Source organism: Malania oleifera, chromosome 12 (genome assembly GCF_029873635.1).
Source record: "Malania oleifera isolate guangnan ecotype guangnan chromosome 12, ASM2987363v1, whole genome shotgun sequence".
NCBI lineage: Eukaryota > Viridiplantae > Streptophyta > Magnoliopsida > Santalales > Ximeniaceae > Malania > Malania oleifera.
In genome coordinates this window covers 87,111,345-87,138,680 of record NC_080428.1, presented here as the reverse complement: position 1 = coordinate 87,138,680, position 27,336 = coordinate 87,111,345, and the positions used below count along the sequence as shown (strand labels likewise).

At 38.0% G+C, this 27,336-nt stretch overlaps 1 pseudogene; it reads right to left on the bottom strand.

The window, feature by feature from the left end:
* Positions 1-1,204: 1,204 nt before the first annotated feature.
* On the bottom strand, positions 1,205-24,870 carry LOC131144055 (uncharacterized; annotated as a pseudogene).
* Between the last annotated feature and the right edge of the window lie 2,466 nt (positions 24,871-27,336).

Here is a 27,336-nt window from a genome sequence, read left to right as displayed (position 1 = left end):
AGTTAACTTTCATCGGCACAAAGTGAGCAGTCTTAGTCAACCTACCCACAATCACCCAGATCGCATTTTGCCCGTGAAGTGCTTGTGGCAACCCTGTAACAAAGTCCATGGAGATATGCTCTCATTTCCACTCATGAATACTTGATGATTGTAACGGCCCTGCTAGCCTCTGATGCTCAGTCTTTACTTGCTGACACGTTAGACATTTCTCCACAAATCGAGCAATCTCCTTTTTCATATCACTCCACCAAAAGGATCCGCGCAGATCCCGATATATCTTCGTACTACCCAGATGTACCGTATACAAAGAACAATATGCCTCCTCCAGAATCGATCTCTTTATCTTCTCGTCGTTTGGAACACACAACCTGGTGCCAAACCTAAATACATTATCATTAGAGATGTTAAAATCTACAGCCAACCCCTTCTGCACTTTCTCTACAACCTCCACTAACTCCTTATCATTGGCTTGCGTGACTTTATTCGAAAGCAATAACATGGTACCTCTTACCACGTCGCCCGCGTTCTCTGCATCGGCAGGGGTAAGCGAGTAAACTCTCGCCTGAGCCGTGTTTCTCTGCAAAGTTCCCTGGGGCACCTGGTTATCTCCCCCATACTGATTCAGTGCAAGTGTAGCACTCATCAACGCACAATAGACTCGTGCCACGTGGCCCTGTTCGCCGCAATGGTGACAGTTATCCATGAACGGCCGACACTCACCCTCATGCCACCTATGGCACCTGGGACACTGTGCGCGAGATGAATCCCCCTGTGGACCCTGTGGTTCCACCTCTTGTCGTTTACTAGCACCGTAGTTATTCTTCTTCCACTGCCCCTGATGAGCACCAGTCTGAGAACCAGAAGGCGTTGGCCTCTTCCTTTGATCCTGGACTACCACTTCCTCCTGAAGACTAGCTTTACCCACGGTGGCTTTATCCACCAGTACAGCGAATTTTTGAATTTGCAGAACTGCCACCTGCTTACGGATATCCTTCCTCAGACCCTTATCGAACCTCCGAGTCTTCTCATACTCGTTCGATATTAGGCACGGAGCAAAACGAGATAGCTCAATGTACCTGGCCACATATCTCTGCACCGTCAAGGTTCCTTGGGTCAGACTAGAGAACTCATCCGCCTTCGCATCTCGGGTGGAAGCCGGGAAGTGATACTCAAAGAATACCTCCTTGAAACGACTCCACGTCATCTATGATGGCCCGGTCCTCTGCTCCTCCAGTAGACTCACGGCCATCCACCATCTCTCAACTTCACCTGCTAGCTGAAATGCAGCATAAAGAACCCTCTGTTCGTCTGCACAATGCAGAACTTTCAGTATTTTCTCCGTCTTCTGCACCCAATTCTCGGCCACTATTGGGTCAAATCCTCCAGTGAACGTTGGAAGATGCATGCGGGTAAATTTCTCGATAGTGCAACCCGCAGCAGTAGGTGGATGTTCCCGTCCCCTAACACTCCGCCCAATCTCCCGCAAGACCTGCTCAAACAAGCCTCGAGGCACGGCAAGAGACCCATCGCTCGAAGTCCCCTCCAAGCTACCGTCCAAGTTGTTATCCTTGGGCTCCATTCTGAAAACAGGACAAGAATATATTAGCATTCCTATGTCATAGCACAATTAACACAATCCTTGCAAAATAATCAAGTCAACATCTAAACTCTCGGGTCCAGGTCTGCCTCACCACACCGATACGAAACTATCAATGATTTGCCGTGATTTTACTGAAATCGTCATTCTAGGAAAAACACAGAACACCGTCAATGAATCCCTGTCTAGCTACAAGACAACCCTTAACCTACTCTACCCATATCTCAATCTACCAATTCCTTACATTCCTATACTCTGGTATATTCACCTAATCAAGCCTAACCAAGTCTACAAGACCTAACAACCTGGTTAGCTCTGATACCAAACTGTCACGCTCCGAACCCCGAAAAGTGGGCCTTAGGGTGTGATATGAGATCCTAACCTGTATCTGTATCATTCAAACACCCATGATATCAATAAATATGAGGGTCCAACCTGATAGGGCTCGCGGATACCCTACTCACAACCATTATTCACATGAATAACGCAGCGAAACATATTTCAACCTATTACATTCATTCATACCAGAGCACTAAGTCTGTCATAATATAAAACATCAACCCAAGGTATCCAACATAATCCAAAATGATCCCGGCTACAGTTCAGTACTCACAACAGTACTTACAAAAAACTAACAGAATACTATGCTCTAGAACCCTCTAGAACGCTAGGTCCGGCTTCCTAAAGGACCTAAAATAAATTTGTATGATTGGGGTGACACACTTCTCAGTAAGGGAGAATCAGGTGATATCAGTGTGTGGGCACAAAAGTGTTATTCCAATAAGAAACAAAGCATTTCGCATTTCCAGTATTTTCACAAACAATTCCAGTATATTTTACAATCATCGGGATAATACGGCAAACTGGCATGTCATTATTGTCCCACGGTATAGAACCGGCATTCCACAACCCTCGATATTATTTGGCAAACCGGCATGTTATTATTGACCCCACGGTATTGAACCGGCATTTTAGTAACCATAATTTGATAAATCGGCATGTCATTATTGACCCCACGATATTGAACCGGCATTTTAGTAACCATAATCCGGCAAACCAGCATGTCATTATTGATCCCACGGTATTGAACTGGCGTTTTAGTAACCATAATCCGACAAACCAGCATGTCATTATTGACCCAAGGTATTGAACCGCGTTTTAGTAACCATAATCCGGCAAACCGACATGTCATTATTGACCCACGGTATTGAACCGGCACAAATTTAGTGTTTTCACACTCTTTGGCATAAACCGGCAATTTACGACCATCGGTATTAACCTGGCATGTCTTACAACCCCACGGTATTAATCCGAAATGTCTCAATCCCACGGAATCAAACCGGCATGTCATTATTGACCCCACAGTAATGAAACCGGCATGTCAGTAACCACCATTCCTGAAAACAGTTTGGAACTCCAGTTCCTATATTCCATTTCAAATACATCACAACTCAATCATCACAAAATATCTTTCTTGCCATATCTATTTGGATAATTAAACAATCATATGATAATTGATCCGGAAATACAGTTTAACATAGAATAAAGGTACGATCATCTCTATACTTTAGTTTTATTCAAATAAACGATTTTCCAAAAGAAACGGAGACGGTACCCGAAACCCTAATTTTCCCGAAAACCGCACAACCGAAAAACCGGCAATCTCACCTGGTAAAATTTTCCAAACAAGTAATCAAAACATCCGTATAAACATAACCTACAGTTCTACCAGATTAGATTTTAAAAATAACTGATATAAACAAATCCCCTTACCTGTTCCCGAATACCGAAACACAACTCCAAACGGCTCGAAACAGCCACACAGATTCTCAAATCCTAAAACCGAAAGACCATACGTCAATATCACCCTATTTAGTACAGATATACAAGTCACTAGGCTCGTTTCAACCCTTACCTCAACTTCGGGGTAAAAACCCAGAAATCCTCAAATCGAGGTTCTACTCTGTAGGACTTGTAGAGATTCACTTGCTGATCCACGTAGTAATGTTGGATCGTTAATTCGGGCAACGAGCCGCCCAAGATCTTAGAGAGAGAGAGAGTTATATAATAAACATAACTTAACCCTTAAGTAATCTAAAAATATTTTCTCCAAGATATTTATATATAAATATCTAAAAATATCTCCTCCAAGATAAATATATATTGGGGTTACTACATGAACTATCAAGTTCATTAGCTAACAAACAATTGATTCAAATCCAAAGGCTAAAAAATAATAACAAACATAAGTTTCAAATAAAAAATTTGTCAAATACAATCGTTACTGCTCCATAAAGACATCTATTTCCAATTTTATCTAAACCATAAAAATGTGTGCATAAATACATACATACATACATATATATATATATATATATATATATATATATATATATATGAACTGATATAAAGTCCATTGCCAGAATTCCATGAGTAATAAATCAATGACCAAGATATCAACTAGAATGAAATACCAAGCACACAAGCATGATGAAATCATACCATTTCTCAGGAGCCAACAAGCATTAAAGCTAGCATTAGTAAAACCAACAGACCAAAATGCATATAAAATTTGACTTCAAATAAAAATCAGCAGACCATGTGAGTATTGTCAATAAATCATTCTGTTTATGTATTTCCCTACAAGTACTGACTACGTAGAGTAATAGGTAAAAACAAGTAACATTAAAAATTTTCATCATCTGCAATGAGAATATCCTTCAATATGTAATTGACTGCTTGATTGGAGTGGAAGGGCTATGCCGCTGGTCAAAGAAGAATATTTGATTGCTAAAATAACTTTTTAAATGCCCAGTTTCTTATCTCAAATCTAAACCAGTTTATATACCAAAGAAATATAGTCTCTGCCAAACAGTAACAAACAGGGGCAAAAAAGTTCTAAGGGGGTGTTTGACAAAACTACGCATTAAGCACTAAATACTGAATTAGACTTTGGATTTTATGAGCCGACTTAGAACTTGATTGAAACCCCTTAACACAGAGAGGTATAACTTGTTTGTTAAACATCTGAGTATGTATTTTTTATTTTTTTTTAAATTTAATCATTAAAAAAAAAAAACAAGAACACAAATAAAATTACCCAATACCTCCTTAATTTTATGTTTGTTTCTTGAGAAAATATCAAAGAAAGAATGTGATTAGAAATGAATCAACAATTTAGTACAAAAGAGTCATTTAAGTCTGTTAATAGTGAAAATCCAAATAATAGGCACATACAATTGCATCCCTAACCAAAAATTAGGGTCAAGCAATATCGACTAATCTGCAATATCAAACAAAGAAAAAATAAGCACACATGGAAACTTCCATGAACCCATCTGCAAAAGAAGCACTAATTAATGCTGCAAAATTCAAACCCTAATCAATCCCATAATTAGGAGGTGGTGATTGTGCAAAACTCCTCCATCAATGCATGGTGTTTTCATGTTCGATTTCGTCCATGCCTATATTAAGTTTTTGTGATGCATAGCACAAAAAGAGGTGAAGAAGAAGAAGAGGAAGCAGCAGACACGGGAGGACTATGCTGTACAGCATCAATTATCAGGAGTTGACTCTCACGAGTCTCATCGTCTTGGAAAATTGTTAGAGATTTCGGTCAGTGTACTATAAACAAACCAAAAATGAGGATGGAAAATATATAAGAGCCTGTTTGACTAAGGGTTTAAAAATGAGTTTTCCTATTGTTGTTTTTGGAAATCAAAACAAAGGATTGTATCATGAAATTATTATTCCTTTTATACTGAAAATTGTGTCTCGTTAACTGTTTTTCATTGTTCTTGGAAATGAAACCAGTGGAACTAGGTTTGGTTAAGATTGGCAATTTGTTAATAAGACCATAATGATTATTATTTTTATTACTATTACTGGAAAATGGGTTTACCCCATCCCCATGTATTCTTTGCATTCAAAAAATTGTATCCAGCAACATAGAAAACACCTTAGAATCATTTCATAAATACCTATATAATTTAGGTAGGTTTTTGGACTAGTTTCCAAAAACCAAGTTTGGAAAATACTTAGTCGAACATGAATTTTGAGTGTTTTTTTATATCCCACTTTTCAAGATACAAAAAACTGAATCCGATATTGTTACTATTCCAAAATCAATTGGGATTTTTAAATAATGTGTTACAAGTCCCAAATCAATTGAGATTCTATTTAATGTTAGGAATCTATTTAATTTTGGGATTTTTATTTAATGTTATAGGATTCCCGAATCAATTAGGCTTGAATTCATTAAGGACTTGAATTGGGATATTTTACATTCCTAATAGGAGTAGGGTTCCCTACCCTATATATTTGTAACCCTATTAGGGTTTTTTCATTCAAGCAATAACATAATTCATAGCCTTTGGCTAATTTGGTGGTACATCGCCTCGAAGTGATCAACAATCTTTTCTCTTATTATTTTCCATTCTTTCAATTTTCCCAATTTTTATATGAGAAAACCCTATGGTCTTATCATTGTGTATTAAAGTCGGCATTCTTGTGGATGTTGTTAACCTGCCAACAAAAGCAAGATCTTGGAATTCTTGATCTCCATTCATATGCAATGGTCTAAAAAGTTTAGCAGAATCCCAAAAAAGGCTACGCTAAAGGATGAATTTAGCAATATGTTTAAGCCTCAATTTGAAGAGATCTCGACATTGCTCTCTAAACTATTCATTCATATTCCCATAAAAAGAAAGAGTATGATGCCTCTACATTAATGACCCCATTGGTCAGGTTTTTAGAGCAGGAAAACACTTTCACTTTCACCGCACTCCAAAAACACCTAAAGTTGAGATTCCTGCTATTAGTCTAGATGGCGATACTATTCAATGGTATGATTGGGTTGAAACTTGTTACAAAATGCCTTGATGGGCAGAATTTGTTTTCAAATTACTTGTCTGATTGGAGTCCACTAGATATAAGAATATTGATGGAATGATTGCCAAAATACACCAAACTAGCACTATCTTGGAGTACTAGATATCAAATAGGACAAAAAATTGGAATAAATGCCAACTTAGCGGTACATCTATTTAAGGTCTCCTACCTGACATTCGGTGTGAGCACTGTGAGGTCAAAGTGCATCGGCCATAGACTATGATTGTCGCAATTTACTTCGCACAAAAGAAGAACAGAAGTTGAGAGAAGAAAGATTTCACTCCAGCAAGACCATTAGCAAGCAAAATGTTAGCAATACTATCACACCACCTGTTTTAAATCCTCCTGCCTAATGATTGACTTAGGAGGAACTTAAAAAGCGAAGGAAAAAAGGTTTGTGTTGGCATTGTGATGAGAAGTGACGTAGAGGGCATTGTTGCAAAAAAGGTATGACTCTTGATGATTGAACCAGTGGAGGAACCATAAGAGGTTGAGATTTGATTCCCCTTATTCAAATCAGGAAGGTATGGAATCTGATGAAAATGATGAATCTATCACTTTTTTAGTTCATACTTTAGTTGGGTGTGCTCATCCTCAAATCATGAAAATTGGTGGCTTTCTAAAAGGTCAACCTATTACTATCTTAATTGATATGTGTAGCACTAATAATCTCATAAACACTAAAATTGCTAAATGGCTATCCTATCCTGTGGAGCAATGTGAAAAGTTTGATGTGAAGGTTGTAGATGGAAGGACCTTGACATGTTAGAGCAAGTGTCCAAAGGTTAGCTTGGAATTTGTCTAAACTGGTTATGAAGTTCGTTGTGAATGGCCAGAGAGTGACTTTAAAGGCAAATGTTGTGGTAATGCCACTACAATTTCAAGCCATTGTATGAAGAAGCTCCTTAAAAAGGAGCGACATGACTGCCTAGTACAACTTCAAGCACCAGAGGAGTTAAAACATCAATCTGGCTTGGATGAAGGTCTAGAATTTCTTATTTCAGAATTTTTTTACCTATTTGTGGGGCCACAAAAAGTATTGCCACCTCAGCAAATACATGATCACTACATTCCTTTATTGCCAAGTAGTGTCCCTACTAATATCCGTCCTTATCACTATCCTTACTTTTAAAAAGAAGAAATAGAATAGTTAAGAAATGTTAGATTCTAACATTATTCAACCATGTTAGTCCATATTCTTCTCTTGTTTTATTGGTGAAGAAGGATGGCTTTTGGTAGATGTGTGTTATCAAGTACTAAACAAGAGCACTCTAAAGGATAAATATACGATCCCTATTGCAGAAGAATTGTTAGATGAGTAGGGAGGTGCCCAACACTTCACCAAACTCGATTTGTAATTAGGCTATTACCAAATTTGGATATGTAAGGATGACATTCAGAAGACTACGGTTAGAACTCACAATGGTCATTACGAGTTCTTGGTTATATATATATATATATCCTTATTTTTTGCATTGCTTGTGTCTTAGACTATGAATGTTCATGAGGAGTTTTATTATAGCTTTACGATGAGTTAGGCTTGAGTCCAGTTTTAAGCTTGTCTCCTACTAAATTGCTTCAACTTTCCAAACAAATAGAGAAGGTAGTTTTCAAATTTCTCTAAAAATATTGTTTTGCCTTGGGGATAAATTTAACAAATAAATAAACTATATTTATGAGTTTATTCTACTTATTTATGGAACGAATCTTTGTTAGGTTGCATTTTTTTATTGAAAAAATAAATGTTATGAACTTTATAATTTTTATTGTGTTTATGAATAGCATTCTTACCAAAATTGCAACAAGCTTAAACAAAATTGTAACTAAATCTAAGTTTAATAACAAATGTGCAAATAGGTTTCCTAAAGATGCACAAATAATTTTTATGCATCTTATAATTTATTTTGTTTACGAATAGCATTCTTTCCAAAATTGCAACAAGCTAAAACCAATTTGTAACTAAATCTAAGTTTTATAACATAAGCGTGAGTAGGTCTTGTGAAGATGCTAAAAAAAAAAAAAAAAAAAATTATGCTTCTATAAGTAGCATTCTTAACAAAATTGCAACAAGTTTAAAAGAAATTGTAACTAAATCTAACTTCTATAACATTAAGTGTGAATAGATCCCGTGAGGATGCAAAAATAATTTTTATGGATCTTATAATTTGTTTTGTTTATGAATAGCATTCTCACCAAAATTGTAGCAAGCTTAAACAAATTTGCACCTAAATCTAAGTTTTAACACACAACCAGTCTCAAGCCCGGGTAAAGGAAAAGTGTAGTGACCCAAAGAATAATAACATTTTAATAATATGAGGGAGAGAAAATAGATACCAAAACATTCAGAGATAAGGTAAGGGAAATATGCTATACTAGAAATTTTTTGAATATTATGCAGTTTATTTATTTACGAAAATTATGTATTTTAGTATGGTGTGACTTGCGATTATGTATATGGTACGGGGATATGTTTATGAATTTAGTTTCATGATTTCATGAATTTCAATATTATGGTTAAACGAACTTCGGTATCATGATTTTATGGATTTCAGTACCATGATTTTACGATATTTCAGTACCATGATCTTATGAATTTCAGTACCATGATAACACGAATTTCAGTATTACGAATATGCAGTTTCATGTTATGATTATTTAGATTTCAGTACGATATGCAGTATCATGGTTATTTCGGTACTTCAGAATCATGGTAAATCATATAGACATGTATATAGAAATATATTATACGATATCAGACCCTGTTGGACTTGCAGCTACAGAGCACGGTACCGTTGCTACAGATACTATGTTACTTTATGAGTGCAACCACCTATTCAGATATACGTGGTAAAGTCAACCACCGAGGCCCTTAAAGAGGTTAGGCTCCCCATCCAGATATGGGTTGAGGTGGGCAGGTCGACTGACGGAGTTTAGTGATTTATTCCTGGTTGGCCAGTTAGGGTAAATCCAGCCTACGGGCCGCACAACCTTGTCATGAGGGGCATGTCATGACACAGATAGCCACAGGGAACAGTTTTAGTTACTATTACTTACGTATTGATTTACAGAAACGGGGATCCTACTTATATACACTAGAAGTATTTTGAATTATAATCATAATACTGATATGTTAAGCAATAGGGAAAAGGGGTGGTGTGCTTTATTATTTGTACTGTACTTTTGTACTAAGTTATTCATGGTTATATGACACAGATTTCATGATATATAGTAGCTCATTTGCCACACACTAGTAATAGCATATTTTCTCTTACTGAGCGTTGGCTCGTCCCAGTGTTGATATATTTTTTAGGTGATCCGGGTAGGCGAACAGGTCAGGCTCGCAAATAGAAGAACTTCAGTAGTGCCCTTACAGAGAGTGAGTATTGTTTTTGGGGAGCATTTTTGTATTACCCTAGCTAGTTGAGGGAAATTTTGGGGATTCAGTAACACATGTATATATTCTTTTGGGAAACATGATAGCACTTTGGTATTGTATAGTGTGGTATATCACTATGTATGAAAATGTTTGTTTGTATTATGCTTCTCGCTGCTTAGGATAATGTTATGGTATCAGAGTATGATAATTATTACAGTGGAAAAAAAAAAATCAGATAATTAAGCAGGGCGTTACAAAAAGGGTTGTGTTAAGTAGCTGACAACCAGCGTAAAATTTGTCAGATCACTATGATATGAATCCTTACCGAATATTTGCTAAGGCATCCCCTACGAGTGACGCGTTGCACATGTACCACCTGGGTGTAGCGAAAAGTGGGTGAGCGTGGGCTAGGTTGTCACCCCGAAGCAATGCGCCGTGTCGGCGCCTGGGTACGATGTCAAATATGCGAGGGTTTCTACATCATTTTGAACGTGGGCAGGTAAAGACATTAGTTTAGGAAACTAGGATTAGATTGGCAACTTAGAATATAGGGACACTTACGGGTAAAAGCAAAAGCATGGAAATTGTGGACACAATGATCAGAAGAAGAATTAATATAATTTGCCTTCAAGAAACTAAGTGGGTGGGGGAGAAAGCTAGAGAAATTGATAAATCGGGTTTTAAACTTTGGTACACTGGAAAAGAAAAACACAAGAATGAAGTAGGAATTATTATAGACAAAAACTTAAAAGATAGCGTTGTTGATATAAATAGAATAGGGGATAGAATTATAGAAATCAAGATGGTATTAGGACAAGAGATAATAAACATCATTAGTGCTCATGCTCCTCAAGTCGGCTAAGCAGAAAATCTTAAAAAAACAATTTTGGGAAGATATGGATAGTATATTATACAAGGCATACTAGAGACTGAGAAAATATTTATAGGAGGAGATTTGAATGGACATGTTGGAAGGGATAATATGAGAGGATACATAGAGGATATGGATATAAAGACAAAAATGAGACTGGGGAAATGATCTCAGACTTCGCTATACCATGATTTTAGTATAATGAATACTTGCTTTAAGAAGAGAGAACACTTAATAACCTTTAAAAGTGGACAAAATAGAAATCAAATAGATTTTTTTTTTAACTAGGAGGGTAAATTGTTTATCATGCAAGGATTGTAAAGTTATTCTAGGTGAAAGCCTAACCACACAACATAGAGTCTTAGAGTTAGATATATGTATTAAAAATGGAAGAAAAAGGATAAAATAAACCAGTGTAAGAGAACTAATGAGTCCCTAAAATATATAATTTTAGACCCTCATTTACCTTTGTTTATCCTCATTTATTTTGTATGCAACCCTTTGTTATCATATTTTAGAACTACGCAAGGTTTGCTCATGTTTTAGGGAAAACACGTTAAAAACCACGGAGTTAGGCATTATGAGAAGATAAGGGGATATTTGGGACACTCAAAGCTCAAATCAAGTGTTTAGCCAAGTCCCTAGAGCTTCAGTGCATTTAAGGAAGAAAGATCTTGTTCGACCATGTGGAGCGACTAGCTACCAACAGGGGCGACCAAGGCAATAGACGCAGCCTCCAAGGTTCAAGCCTGAAATAGAACAATTGCAAGGTTCGACCAGGTCTTCAACATAGTGACTTTCTCAGGTGACTAGGTTCAGAGGCCGAAGCTAAATGAAGATAGAATTACCGAGAGCCTCGACCAAATGCTCGACTAGAGAGACTATCACGAGCGACAGAGTCGAGTTCCTGAGATTTCCTGAAGTCGAGATCCTGCAAGCCTCGACCATAGACTCGACCAACAAGACCCGACAGTGCGACCATGTCGAGAAGAACTGAATTCAAATCCCTGCTTTCATGAGAGCTCCGACCAGAGCGCAACCAAGGAAGAACATGGATGCGACTTAGTCGAAACTGATGATCTGCATCGCGAGATACTTGCAAAAGTTGCCATTTTTGAATTTCAAACCTTGTAAACCCTAATGGGTATAAATAATAGCTACGAATATGTTCTAGGGGTTCCTCTTTGGCCTCTCTTAGGTTATTAACGGACTTAAGATGTCATTGAGAGCCATTGTAGATTAGTTAGAGTAGATCTCAATACTTGTTCTGGTTTGTGCAAGAAGTGTTCAATGGCCTGTGACAACCGGCAAGGCTCTTGTGCTTTCCACATAGATTAGATGATCATTCAGTTGTACCTCCACTCGTTAGTGACAGACGATTTGAATACAAAGGATTGATCTTTTACATGCTTTCTCTTTACCGCTTTCGTTTATCTGCTTTCATTTAATCGCTTTCCTTTACTGATTTCCTTTATAGCTTGATTGTGATGAATACCTGGTAGATAGGATAGCACTTCTATAGCTTTGGTGAGGTACACATATTAGGCTACAGTCTCCCACAAAGGTTCTCATGATCGTTGTGATGGAGAATACTCCGGTTTCCGACCGTGTTTTGGACGGTTGGTGCACCCTTGCTACTCTATGCCATCGAATGGCTCCTTGGATTGTTTAGCTGGGTTCCGGTTAGTTTAATGCGGTAAACTCCCTTAACTTAGATTACGCACACGACATCCTAAGTTTGATTCATGATTGAGCACTGCTTTGTAGGAGTACAGTTAAGTTAGATTTACATGCTTTCATTTACATGCTTTCACGTAGCTGATAGAATACACCCTAAAAAATACCATCTTTTTACTTTTCTGTTACAAAGGCTCCAATAAATTAATTTAGAAGTGGTTTGATAACTGCACTTTAAGTCTCTAAGGATCGACACCCGACTTCCCCACTTTCTATTGGACTTAGGATTGTTAGGTAATATAAATATTATTTTTGGTAGTTAAAAACCCAAGCCTTGGCGAGCCTACCAAGAACTAGGTGGTGGAACCTAAAAGGAGAAAATATAATAAAAATTAAAGATAAAATTATCAAAGATGGGGATTGGACTATAGAGGGTAAGATAGATACAAATACTCTTTGGAGTAGATTAGCAAGCTCTATTAAAAAGTAGCAAAATAGATTTTAGGTGAATCAAGGGGAAGATTCTCGAATAGCAAAGAAGGTTGGTGGTGGGATAAAGATGTACAAAAAATCGTAAAGACAAAAAGAATTTGGTATAAGACGTGGTAAAAATGTAGAAATGGGGATAACTTTGAAAAGTATAAGGAGGCAAGAAAATATGCAAAAAAAGGTTGTTAATGAAGCTTGTCAGATTTTAGGGCCTACATCTTTTGGTCTTAATGTCTTACCCTACCATAGGGTTTGCTATCATTATATGCAAGAAGTTTACATAGTTGGTGTCATATTTTCACAGATTTTCAGCACCTAAATGCTGCCAGAATTTCTAGAACATGCTGCCAGAATTTTTGGAACATGTTGCCAGGATTTCAGGCACATGTTCAGTGCCAGCATGCTGCCTGATTTGCAGCATTATTTACAGCTACAATATAAATATAAAATAAACATCATTTATTACAAATTATTAACCATGTTTTCCCACACTCCCCCTCAAGCTGGCGAATGGGTATTTTCCATTCCCAGTTTGGATACAATACTCTGGAACACTGAACTACCTAACCCCTGCCTGGATATTTTGCAATTTGTTGGGATCGAACAATCTCCTCCGATTGTGTTGTAGCAGTTGTCTCTGCAACCTCCTACATTCTTCACGAACAATAATCTCTTGGTGATTAAGGCCGATCACTTGAAACTACCAGCAATGAAGGCTGGTACAAAAATGCTCTAAGAAATTCAGCAATGAAGGCTGATCACGAACAATGATCTCATGGCAATTAAGGCCAATCACTCGAAACCACCAACAATGAAGGCTAGCAACCACCAGCAATGAAGGCTGGACTGAAAAGTAACGGAAACTACCAGCAATGAAGGCTGTAAAAGGTAGAAATAAGAATAGAAACTGCTCCAATAAATTTCAGCAATGAAGGCTGAATTGAAAAGTAACGGAAACCACCAGCAATGAAGGCTGGCAACGGTAGAAATAAGAACAGAACCTACTCCAAGACATTTCAACAATGAAGGCTAAACTGAAAAATAATGGAAACCACCAGCAATGAAGGCTGACAACGGTAGAAATAAGAACAGAAACTGTTACAAGAAATTTCAGCAATGAAAGCTGAACTGAAAAATAACAAAAACCACCAGATAATAACATCCAAGATTGGTAACTGCACCAATTTTCTGCCAACCGCATCCTCTAGCAGCCCCTGAAAGTACACCCTGTATCCCATCTCGGAAGTTGGATGATGCAACAAAGGCAACTTGATTGCTACATATCTGGCAACTTCTATTTCATTGCTATAAGCATAGCCCCAAATGTTGCAAATCAATATCAGCACTGACCCAACCAAAACACCCTCAGTAATGGCAATCACTAACACAACACATACTGCCATTCGAACAGCTCGAATATGCCCAGCTCCTAGTTCATTTGAAACTCGAGTGCTCACAGCACCACCGAGTCCAAATGGGATCATCCAAACAATTGCAGCTGTATTGAGGCTGATTGAGAGCACCGAGGCTTCTAACTTTGGATTAGGAAGAAGACCAGATAAAAGAACCATCATTTCAAATGACCACATTTCCAAGCAGACCATAAGGGCAGAAGGAAAAGCCAGTCCAAGAAAAGGGAGAATATTGTGTAGGGCTTCCTTTGATATTTCAGGATCTTGGCTGAGGGTCATGAGAATGGATCCTGTGTTTGCCCAGATAACAGCAAAGGGTATGCTTCCAAGCAAAAGAACAAACATGGCTTTTTGCAAGTGAACTCCAAGCATGTAGTACTGCTTTGCCCCATAGGACAGGCTACATAATGTATCCAGTGCGCTTGCCATTCCCATCAACAAGCTGAAACCGGTCACGATTGCGAAAGAAGTGGCCATTGAAAAACCAAAGAGAGCTAATTCACCTAAATGACCAACAATCAAACCAATGAAAACCTTTGGGGTCAAGACATCAACTCTTGAAATCCCAATACGACTCACAAAGGCACCAAACAGTGCCAAAGACACGAGTGCAGCAGATCCAATGGCAAATCCCTTTCCTATAGCTGCAGTGGTGTTTCCTGCAACATCAAGGGCATCAGTTCTCTCACAGATACGGTGGCTCATGCCAGCCATCTCAGCAATGCCTCCAGCATTCACTGGTGGGGCATCAATGGCCAATCCAGTAGCAATGGTGTTTAGCAATTCAAGAGCTGCCACAGCAATACCATACGTGGCTGCAAAGCTGAAACTAACAAAAATACTGATTGCAATGGCAAAAATAGGACTTGTGACAGACTTGTATCCCAAGGCAAGTCCAAATATAGCATTGGTGGCAGCTCTAGTCCTGCAGGAATCTGCAACCTCTTGTACGGGGCTGTATGCATTGCTGGTGTAATAATCAGTCACAAACCCAATAATAAGTCCAGCCCAAAGACCAACAGCCACACACAGGAACAGCTGCCAGTTCTTAACAACCTTGCGAGCACCAAAATTGAAGATTGTGAATGATGGTGGAAGGGAAATCCAGCTAACAATTCCAATTCACCAAAATTGAAGATTGTGAATGATGGTGGAAGGGCAATCCAGCTAACAATTCCAATTCCCACAGTCATAAGAATGGTGGAAATAATAAGTTGTTTCTTCAATGATGGTTCCATTTCCTTGACAGCCTTGATTTCAAAGAAATCAGTTCCAAAGGGTGATATGGAAGCAACAACAAGAGCTGCACAAGATGATTCGGCATATGGGCCGAAAAAATCAGACCCCATTCCAGCAATATCCCCAACACTGTCACCAACATTGTCAGCAATCACAGCAGGATTTCTTGGGTCGTCTTCTGGATTGTTTCTTTCTACTTTGCCCACAAGATTAGCTCCAACATCAGCAGCCTTAGTATAGATACCACCGGCAACTTTCCCAAAGAGAGCGATGGGAGAACCACCAAGACCATAACCAGTAATAGCCTTAAAAAGGCCTTCCCAGTCATCACCATAGTATAGAAATGTATAGCACCACGAGACCATTTGCAGCAAGGAGAAAAACCATTACTACACCAGACCAAAATGCAACAATAAAAGCCTTTCCAACACCCTTTCTTGCTTCTAAGGTTGTCCTTACATTTGTGTACGTAGCAATTTTCATGCCAAGGAAACCAGAAACTACTGAAGTGACAGCACCAAGTAGGAAGGACAGAGTACTGAAAACAGCTGTGGCAAGGGACACTAGCACAAAACAGTGCTCTCAGGAGTTCAAATATCCAGAACTTACAGCACTTTAGACCTACCAAAATCCAAAACTTCAAGAGGCAGCTATGACCGCAGAACTGAGCTTACAATATCCTAGGAGGAATAACTTAACCACAAAGAACAGGGTAGACCACAGAAAAGTACTGCAGGCATTTAATAAAGAACCTGGCAGCAGCTACAGGCATTATGCTGGCAGCAACTGCAGGCATTATGCTGGCAGCAACTGGAAATGAATGCAGGCAAGCACAGGAATAAGCATTTGAACTCCAATCGAAACCAACCAGCAATCTGTGCAAGATTGTAAGCAATCAATCACGAATACATAGCGTTAAAACAGGATCATCAGCTAACCGCAAATAGAGTACATCTGATAGCAGCCCGTGGAACAGAGGAACAGCAACAGACCAACAGCAACATACTAGAAACAGAGGATAATTGACTTTACATCAACAAATCACCTTGAAAACACGCAGCTTCCTACCAAGGATGCTGCACAACCTAACAAAGAGGAATTGTGTCCCTAAACGACTCTCAAAACAACCAAATCAGATTTGAGGACTGTCAGTTTTGGCTCTTTGTGCTAAAGCTCTCAACAGAACCCAGGAAGAGAAAGATCAAAACCGCAAAAGACGTCCTGCTCTGTTTCTCCTCAGAGCAGAGCGGAGGATGAACAGAGGATAGGGGGAGATCTACCACAGAAGCTATATATCTTTTAAGAAGATTAATGGAAAAAATTAAGGAAAAAAAGAGGAACTTGCATATGATATTTATTGACCAAGAGAAAGCATATGATAGGATACCTAGGGAAGTTCCATGGTGGGTTTTAGAAAAAAATTGTGTATGTAGGTAAACTTGATGTCATTAAAGATATGTACGATGGAGCAATGTAATGACCAATGTAACGACTATAGATGAAGAAAATAGAGAATTTCCAATTACCATACGTGTACATCAAGGATCTGCTTTAAGTCCTTATCTTTTTGCTTTAGTGATGGACCAACTGACTAAGAGTATTCAAAAGGAGGTTCCATGGTGTATGTTGTTAGCAGATGATATTGTATTAATTGATAAAACTAGGGACAGAGTTGAGGCTGAGTTAGAATTATTATAAAGAGAAGCTTTGGAATCTAGAGGTTTTAAGATAAGTAGAAATAAGACAGAATATATGAAATGTAATTTTAATAATGATAGGAGGAATATTGGAGACAAAGTTAAACTGATGATGAAGAAATAAATAGCACTTGTAGACTTTGATCCCTTAGATCTATTATGCAAGCTGAAGGAGAAATTGAAGATGATGTAATGCATAGAATTAAAACAGGTTGAATAAAATGGAGAAGTGCTTCAAGTGTGCTCTGTGATCGCAGAATACCCTTAAAATTAAAAGGGAAGTTTTATAGGACAGCTATAAGGCCAGCTATGCTATATGGATCAAAATGTTGGGCGATGAAAAAACAAAATATCCAAAAAGTAAAAGTTGCCAAGATGCGAATGCTTAGATGGATGAGTGGTATAAAATTAAGGAATGAACATATTCACAGTAAGTTAGGTGTAGCTCCTATAGAAGATAAGATAAGAAAGAGACGAATCAGATGGTATGGATACTTGCAACGTACGCCACATAGTGCGCCAGTGAGGAAGAGTGAGTTAGTTACTGTGGGGAGCAGTAGAAGGGGTAGGAATAGACCTAAAATAACTTGTGAGGAGATAGTCTGTAAGGATTAAATATCTCTAAATCTGTCAAAAGAAATGGTCTATGATCGCATAAATTGGCGAAAAATGATTCATATAGCCGACCCCACCTTAAGGCTTGGTTTTGTCATTATTGTTGTTTTATAATTTTTCTCATGTGTAGCCGACCCCACCTAGTGGGACTCAAGACTTGGTTTGTTATTTTTATTGTTTATAATTTTCCTTATGCGTCAACTAAACATAATATTATGGTCTGCAATCTAATGATGATGACTACAAGATATGTACATGAACTATTTACTATACAAATATTGACAAAAAAGTGTTTTTGGTCTTAGCCATTTCTAAATGTTATCAAAGGCATTATCATCCACGAAGCAGCACTTCAAGATTTGTCAAATAAACAGAAAACCTCTCTATATATTTGATCAAAGAAGAGTTCGTCATTTACTAGAATCAAGGGTTGGGCTAAAATATATTTTGTTTTATGCTTACAGTAGTTTTCACAGCTTGATATAATTCACAATATTAAGTCACGTGCATTCGCGTATCGCCTTACTAGTTTATTATAAACATACCAAAATTAAGTACCTGCATAAATAATCAATTTTACAATGAATAATAAATAACTAGATAAGTTTATATTTCTTTAGCTATTTGATTAAATAATCAATTTTACGACTAATCACAATGATTATCTCCAGCATCCCTTTTATGTCCAGTTCGCAGCCTACCCACTAAAAATAAAAATAAAAATCCCCCAACAAAACCCTAACAAAATAATCAAGATTTCTGAACAACAAAGGAACAATTTTTCAGCAACAAAGAAACATTCAGTTTGATATGCAAATACAGAATTAAGAGGCAGTAAGAACAACTTGTCCTGCATGAACATCTTAAAATTCGAAAACGGAAACTTAACGAAAACAAAAGGGGAAGATGATGGAAATATGATACAGACCATGATGAGATCCTAGAGGGCTTCAGATCGTCGGCAGCATCATCGGAAGCATCAGCATATTGCAGAATTGGCGAACCTTGGAGAGGGTTGCGCCGATGAGGGAATGATGTCGCGGTGGCATCAGTCATCAACTCCCCTACCTCAGATTTGGTCGTCGTCGACGTTGCCGGAAGCACCGTCGTTCTGCTTGCAGAACTGCTGAAAACTGAAGAATCTTGCCCTCAGAGCTCTTCGAGACGATCGTCTTAGTAGTTTCGTGCGACATTTTTTATTTTTAAAACTGGGCGTGGACGGTTAAGAAAGTAATTGGACTGGGAGTCGGTTAGCTTCTCCCCCGCACTGACTAAGTTGTTCTAAAGATATGTAGCTGGTATTATAAAACAAATGTGGAAGGCAACAATAAGACTGAATCAAGCCTGGCTAGCAAAAGACACAAAGTGAACAATCCAAAGAAATTTTGATGCATTTAATCACTAAATGAGAACCAATTCCATAAATAATATATTTTGCACTATTATCCATAATCATTCAGGCAGGATAACACATTCAATGAGAATCAAAAACTCTGCGTAACTGCATTCAACCAAAATTGCTGATCAAGCCGGCAACATGGATAGTGAGCAGGTACAGAACTAATAACAATATACATCAAACAATGAAAAAAATTCACCAACGTATCCTAAAGTAATCCCTATTTTGCAGCTCAATGCTTAGGCATAGGACAAAGGCACCAAAGTGTTGGATTATGCCATATCGATTGTGGAAGGATTGATAGTCAGTTACTAAGCGTGAGGGAAAGTCTTACACCTTGAGTTAGTTTTTGAGGTTAAGAAAGTCCTAAACCACATTACACTGGCATCAAAGCCTGGTTCACCAACATTCTTCCTTGTATGCCGTGCCGGGAGAGATCCCGATGGTTGCCTTGCCGGGAGAGATCCCGATGTGTGAGGGGGAGATTGTTGGGTTATCCCATATCGATTATGGAAGGGACTGGCGGTCACTTATTAAGTGTGAGGGAAAGCCTCACTCCTTGAGTTAGCTTTTGGGGTTAAGAAAATCCTAAACCACCTAACACAAGGGAGCATCTAGTAGGTAACCATAAGCACCAATCCCTACTCCCTAGCATTAAAACATAGCCCAGGGGCAAGGCATGCCTGAAAGGTCACCAAAACATGAGTTGATTGTCAAAGAATTAATTCACAGATAAGCTGAAGTTACGTGGCCCCCAAGAATGCTTTTTAAAAAGACCATTGAGTGAAAGCAAAGCTGCTATATAGCTTATGCTGAAATTTTAACTTCAGTTTTTTCTAATTAGAATAATGGTGACAATCAAGGACTTAAATTTAAGTTGAAATGTAGAAATTTAGGTCAAAATTTCAAATTTCAAGGGGTCTCGCAACAAAATTGAGATACAAATCCGATTTTGTAGAAATTTGACCGAAATTTTGAGATTTTGGTAAATTTCGACTGTTCTCCCAAAATTTTCTGGAAATCATTGGGGAGGGGGAAGTAAATTGAAGCAGGAAATTTTAGTGCTGCTCTCTACCTTTGTTTTGTTTTTCCCACATGTTTTGTTGGTTCTTTTTGTGCAACCTGTGAGTATACAGTGGAGACTATAGAGATTTGAGTCAAATCTCAATTCAGTACTTCATTTACTAGATGAGTCATGACAAAGAAAAAAAGAGAGCTATTCCACAAATTCATCAGGAGGTTGAAGACCCAACTGGCTACCAATGAAAATGTCTACACAATAATGCAAACGAAAGGGAAAGTTTTCTATAAATTAGCTTGTGGCATGCATTAGGATACATACCTCAAGGTCCTTGACAAAAGGCTTCCTCTTCTTTCATCTTCCACCTTAAATCTTCCCCCCATGTTTAGGATTGGGCGGCCCGAAGGCTGGACCTAACCGCGGTTAGCCTACTCGATTAGATCAAAATAAACACACCATATACTCGTCTGTAGTACGAATGGCCTGTCATATACCCTAATCCGGACTTGGGGAATAAAACAACCCTTTACACTAGCTCATTCAAACTATCACACCACATGCTCCACGAGTCCGTGTGGTTGCACTTAATCACCACTAACAATGGTACCATGCTCATTTCAACAATACATCCATCCATCAGGGTTTCATTTCCATATTTCGATATATCACAATTGTAGTATTTCACAATGCAATTTTTCATATTTTTAGTAATCTCATTTCACATTCATATTGCAGTATTCATATTGCAGTATTCACATTGCAATATTCACATTCTCATATTCACATTTCAATATCCACATTACAGTATTCACATTACAATATTCATATTCTCATATTCACATATCAGTAGTCACATTTCATTATTCTCATTGCAACATTAACATTGCAATATTCACATTTTCAGTATCACATCTCAAGATTTACATTGTAGCTTTCATAATGCAATATTTTCATTTCCTGCATTCACTACTCATTTCATCATTTCAATGATATTTCATCAATTCAATACTCATTTCATCTCCTAATAACATATACATATCGCATTTCACATTATTCAACATTTCTCAATAAAACATTTCCACATTTCATATTTCATCATTTCTCAGAAGGTAATTTTCGGTACGTATCACTTTTCGTTATCTTTTACATTTCAAATCTCATATTTCAGTACACATTTTATAGGCTCATTATTCTCAATGTAAACCATTTAACTCAATTTCAAATACATTTCAGTATAAATCATATGCCACACACTTTTTATCAGATATTCATATCATAATAAATTTTAGGTAAAATATCATATTCCATTTCTTATATTTCTCAACCAATAATTTTTCAGAAAAGACAGTTATAATTTATTCCCCTTACCTGACTTACTGAGAGGTCCACTAACATCCTAAAACATATACCTCGGTGTTCGTAGCTCAAAACCCTAAAAATCACATTTTTCCCAAGTTAAACAACTCATTTCCCAAAACAACTTTCGTTTAATACTTCCTAGGTTTCAAATACTCCAAACAACCCATTAAACCCTAAAATATCTTACTTACCTTGATTTTGGGATGATGCCCCAGAACTCCAAACTGAAAATCTGCTCTACCTATGTTGCAAAGAATCTTCCCAAGAACCTGGTGGTGGTTCCTGATCGTCAATCCAGGCTTTAACGGAGTCGGAATTGAAGAGAGAGAGAGAGAGAGAGAGAGAGAGAGAGAGAGGGAGAACCATAGGTTTAGAGAGAAAGAAGGTGAGAGGAGAGAGAATCATGCACTGAAAATGAGGGTTTCAATATTTATAGTACAACCTTCATTGATGAGTTTAAGTGATTCGTCTACGAACCTGTGAAGGTGCTTCATTGATGAGAAGGCTAGTTCGTCGACGAACCTGAAATTTCCCAAACTCTCGGTATCTTTGTCAACAAGACACGTGTACTTCGTCGACGAGAACTATAGGGACATTCGTCGACGAAGACTCTGGGTTCGTCAACGAACCCCTGCCGATGTTCTCTTTCCCTTTTTCATTCTCTTTCATTTCTTTTATTTTCCTCTCTCTTTCTTTTATTACTTTTATTAATTTGATTTTTTGGGCCTCTACTTTCTCCCCTCCTTATAAAATTTCTTCCTCGAAATTTGTCATTTATCACATTCTCATTCTTAAGAAGAAACACCACTATTTTATTAATTACCCTTCCTTATGGCGGAGGAATACTGTCGTTACATTTACCATCCTAGGAGATTACAATAATCCAAACAAAACTCTCCCAAAACCATTTTTATCAAAATCAAAACTCCACCTATCTTATATTATACAAATCAAAATACATACCTTAACCCTAGTTCCCAACGAACAGATGTGGGTATCTCTGGCGCATCTGTTCCTCTAATTCTTAGGAAGCTTCCTTTACTATATGGTTGCGCCACAAAACTTTTACTAGTGGTATGCTTTTCGTACGCAGCTCCTACTCTTCTTGATCCAAAATTTGCATTGACACTTCCTCATAAAACAAGGCATCACTAAGCTCCAGTGTCTAATATTTGATCACATAGGAAGGATTTGAGACGTATTTCCTCAACATGGAAATGTGAAATACATCGTGAATTCTAGATAAAATTGGTGGTAACACCAACCTATAGGCAACTGGACCCACTCTTTCAAGAATCTGGAATGGTCCAATATACCTAGGGTTCAGTTTACCCTCTCTCCAAAATCTCATAACTCCTTTTAACGGTACCACCCTCAGAAACACGTGATCCTTAGTGTCAAACTCTACCTCTTATCGGTGAGTATCTACATAATTCTTTTGTTGACTCTGTGTTGTTTTGATTCTATCTCTGATGAGTCTGACTTTGTCCTGAGTCTGCTGTATCAATTCTAACCCCAATATCTGTCTTTCTCCAATTTTATCCCAATATAACAGGGATCGACACCTCCTACTATATAATGTTTCAAATGGTGTCATCCCAATACTGACTTGATAGCTGTCATTATATGCAACCTCGACTAGTGGCATAAACTGTATCCAATTGCCTCCAAAATCCAGCACACAAGCACGTAGCATATGCTCCAATATATGTATCATCCTCCCCGTTTGCCATTTTCTGAGGATGAAATGTTGTGCTAAATGATAACTAAGAACCCATGACTCCTTTCAAACTCGTCCAGAAATGGGATGTGAATCGTGGGTCCCGGTCTGAAGCTATGGACACTGGCACGCCATGCACATTAACTATCTCCTGTATATACAACTCTGTCAATCTGTTTAAAGAGTAATTAACTTTGATAGGCAGGAAATGGGCAGTCTTCGTTAGTTGATCTACGACTACCCAAATGTCGTCTTGTCCATGCAGTGTAGGCAGTAACCCTATGACAAAGTCCATTACTATATGCTCCCATTTCCACTCAAGAATATAAAGTGGTTGTAGTGATCCCGTCGATCTCTGATGCTCAGCTTTTACCTGCTGGCATATCAAACACTACGCTACAAACTCAGCAATCTCTCTTTTCATATTGCTCCACCAAAAAGAGTCCTGAAGATCCTTATATATTTTAGTGCTACCAGAATGTACTGTATACAGGGATCGGTGTGCTTCCTCCAGAATCACTTTCTTAATCTTAGGGTCGGCAGGTACACATAGCTTAGTACAGAACCTTAAGGCTCCATCATCTGAAATATTGAAATTTGTCTCTTGACTATCTTATTCCTTCTCTATAAGCTCTACCAACTCTACATCACTCCTCTAAGCCGCTTTAATTCTTTCTTGTAGAGTCAGCTATAGCACTAGATTGGCAATGAATGCCTGGTGATCGCCCTCTACGAGTTCTATCCCAAGTTTCTCCAAATCCATCTGGACCAGATGTTGTATTGCCACTGCAGATACTGATCCACCCACTAATTTTCGGCTCAAGGCATCAGTTACCACATTAGCCTTTCCCGAGTAGTAACTGATGGTGCATTCGTAATCTTTTATCAGCTCCAACCATCTCTTCTGCCTCATGTTCAATACTTTCTATGTTAAGAAGTATTTTAGATTCTTGTGATTGGTAAAAATCTCACACCTGCCCCCCATAGAGATAATGTCTCCAAATTTACAGCGCGTAGACCACCACCGCTAACTCCAGATCATGGGTAAGGTAATTCTTCTCATATTATTTCAACTGACAAGACGCATTTACAATCGCTCTCCCCTGCTGCATCAGAATATAGCCAAGTCCTTTATGCGATGCATCACTGTAGATCACGAAACACTTTTCATTTGAAAGAATCGTCAACACTAGTGCAGTGATAAGTCGCTGCTTCAACTCCTGGAAGCTCTGCTCACATTCATCTGACCACTCAAGCTTCACCCCTTTCCTGATCAACCTGGTCAATGGACCTAACAATTTAGAAAAACCATCAACAAATCTGTGGTAGTACCCAATTAATCCTAGGAAACTTCTGATTTCCTACACATTCTTCGGTTGCACCCAATCTACTACTACCTCAATCTTGCTCGGATCTATTGAAATACCACCCTTGGATACCACGTCTCCAAGGAAGGTAACCTGCTCCAACCAAAACTCGTACTTCTTGAATTTCGCATACAATTCCATTTCTATAACAACCCGAACCCTAAAATTAAAAGAAAATAAATATAAAAGAAAGAAATAAAGGGAAATAAAAAGAAAAATTGGGGGAAATTGGATTTTGGCCGGTTCAGGAGAAAAGTGGCGACGGTTTTCTGGAGAGGAGAGAAAACCGGCGATGGTTTTCGGAATTTACTGCAGGGCGGTAATTGGGTAAACGATAAATCTGGGACGGTTAAAGATAAAACTGGTGAAGATTTTCTGGAGGTCTAGGGAAACTGGCGACGATTTTCTACGTAGAGAGGATTATAAGAAAGTCCTGCAATCATTTTGCAAAGGAAATAGATTTTCCTTTTCTTTCTTCTCCGAAACCCTACGTCTCCCCTCTCCATTTCCTTCGATTTTTGATCCATTAAGGATTGTTTTGACGATCTGAAACCACCACAAGGTTCATGGGATCATTCTCCGCAAAGCTATTGGAGCAGATAATTGATTTGAGACTTTGGGGCACCATCCCAAAATTAGGGTAAGTGAGATGTTTTTAAATTTTATTATTAAATTGAAGTATATGGAACCTAGGAACTATTAAATGAGTATTGTTCTGAGATTTGAGTAAGTTTGGATTTTTGGAATACAAGGCCTCGTTTTCTGTTCGGCTTAGGCAAAAATTTGAGGAGCAGGTAAAGGGAAAACGTTATAGCAGCTTTTTTTTAAATCGGTTAAATTCGAGTATATAAAATTTATATATATATATATATATATATATATATTTAGATATGTTTATTTGAATGGGTAGACTTTTGGATCAAAAATGATTTTAGTTAAATATATGGTATTTGGGAAAAATCGTGTGGCATGGTTGCAAGTACTGCTTGATAGTGTTTTACTGTTCGCTTTTGGCTACTATTTGGATTGTAATTCTACTTGGTTGTGATTATTGTTCAATTGTGAGTATCGTATGATTGTGAATACTGTGGTAAATGTGAGGATGTGCCTGGATGATTGGCTATGCATAGGATGTGTAATGTAGTTCATGTAAATTACGATATAGCGTTGGCAGTCGTATGAGGAGGTCATTATATCGTACCCGATATAAATCGTCATATAACGTTGGCAGTGGTATGAGGAGGTCGTTATATGGCCAATTATATAAAGGGTGGTAAAACATTGGTAGTGGAATGAGGATTTTGTTTTACCGATTTACTATGAACGAGGTTGTGTGTGTGGATTTGTAACCTGTGTGGTTGTGGTGCCTGTGTGGGCCATGATATATTATTATGAAGGTGTTAGTCCTGTGTGGACCATGTATTCTGTGAAGGTGTTAGTCCTGTGTGGACTGTGTGTTTTGTATGGATGAGAGTCCTGTGTGGACGTTATATTTTGTGTGGATATGAACCCTGTGTGGGTGTGAATGAAGACTATGTGTATATTCTTGTGTGGATGTGGGTCCTGTGTAGACTGTATCACTTGTGTGGTTATGGACCCTTTGTGGGTGTTCATAAAATATGTGTGCATCCTGTGTGGATTGGTTGTGGTATGTGTATATACGTGGATCTTTGTGAAATGATGGCACTGGATGTGTGTAACTATAATTACATAAGTACTTATAGTAAAGTAGAATTCTACACCTGAGGGCTTGTTGAGGAAGGTGAATGTCATGGTAATTTTCTATTGGTACTAGTGCAGAGGGAAGCTACTTATATGGGTGAATAAACTTCCCTATTCTTGGAAACTTTACCTAGATACCTAACCCGAGGGCTTACTGAGTAAGGTGAGTGCCCTTGTATTATCGCTAGAGTAAAGGGAAGTTACTTGTATGGGCGGGTAATCTTCCTTATTCTTAGGAATTATCAGTAAAAGTAACTATGATTGTGTGTATAATATCAGATGACGGTGTGATAATAAGTGATGTGACTTCTCAGCTTCTATGTTATTGATTATCAAATAATTACTTTTGGTATGTATTAAACTCTCTACCACACACTGTTTCTAGCTTTTTTTTCCTTATTGAGAGGTGTCTCACCCCGTCGAATTATTATTCTTTTTAGATCCTTCAGGTGACTAAGCTTAGAAAGCTCTAGGGCAGGGTTTAGTTACGAGTGGATTAAAGAACATGTTTATATATAGTTTTTATGTTAAAATTTTCCTGGTTATGTAATATGGAGGATTTGGTATACTCTTTTATAGGTTTGTATATATATATGTATATAGAACTCTGGTATTTTATTTTAGGTTCTTTAATTAGTTCTGCTGCGTGAATGGTATCAGAGACACCTGATTGGTCTCGTAACACTCTGGGCCCCACTTGGTGTGTTCCAGGCGTTACAGTTGGTATCAGAGCCTAACGAAATCTTTGAATATACTAGTATATCATTAGTGAATACCATCACAAATTGGTCCAAATACTGGTGAAAGACCTTGTTCATCAAATCCATAAACACTGCAGAAGCATTGGTCATTCCAAACGGCATAACCAAGAATTCGTAGTGGTCA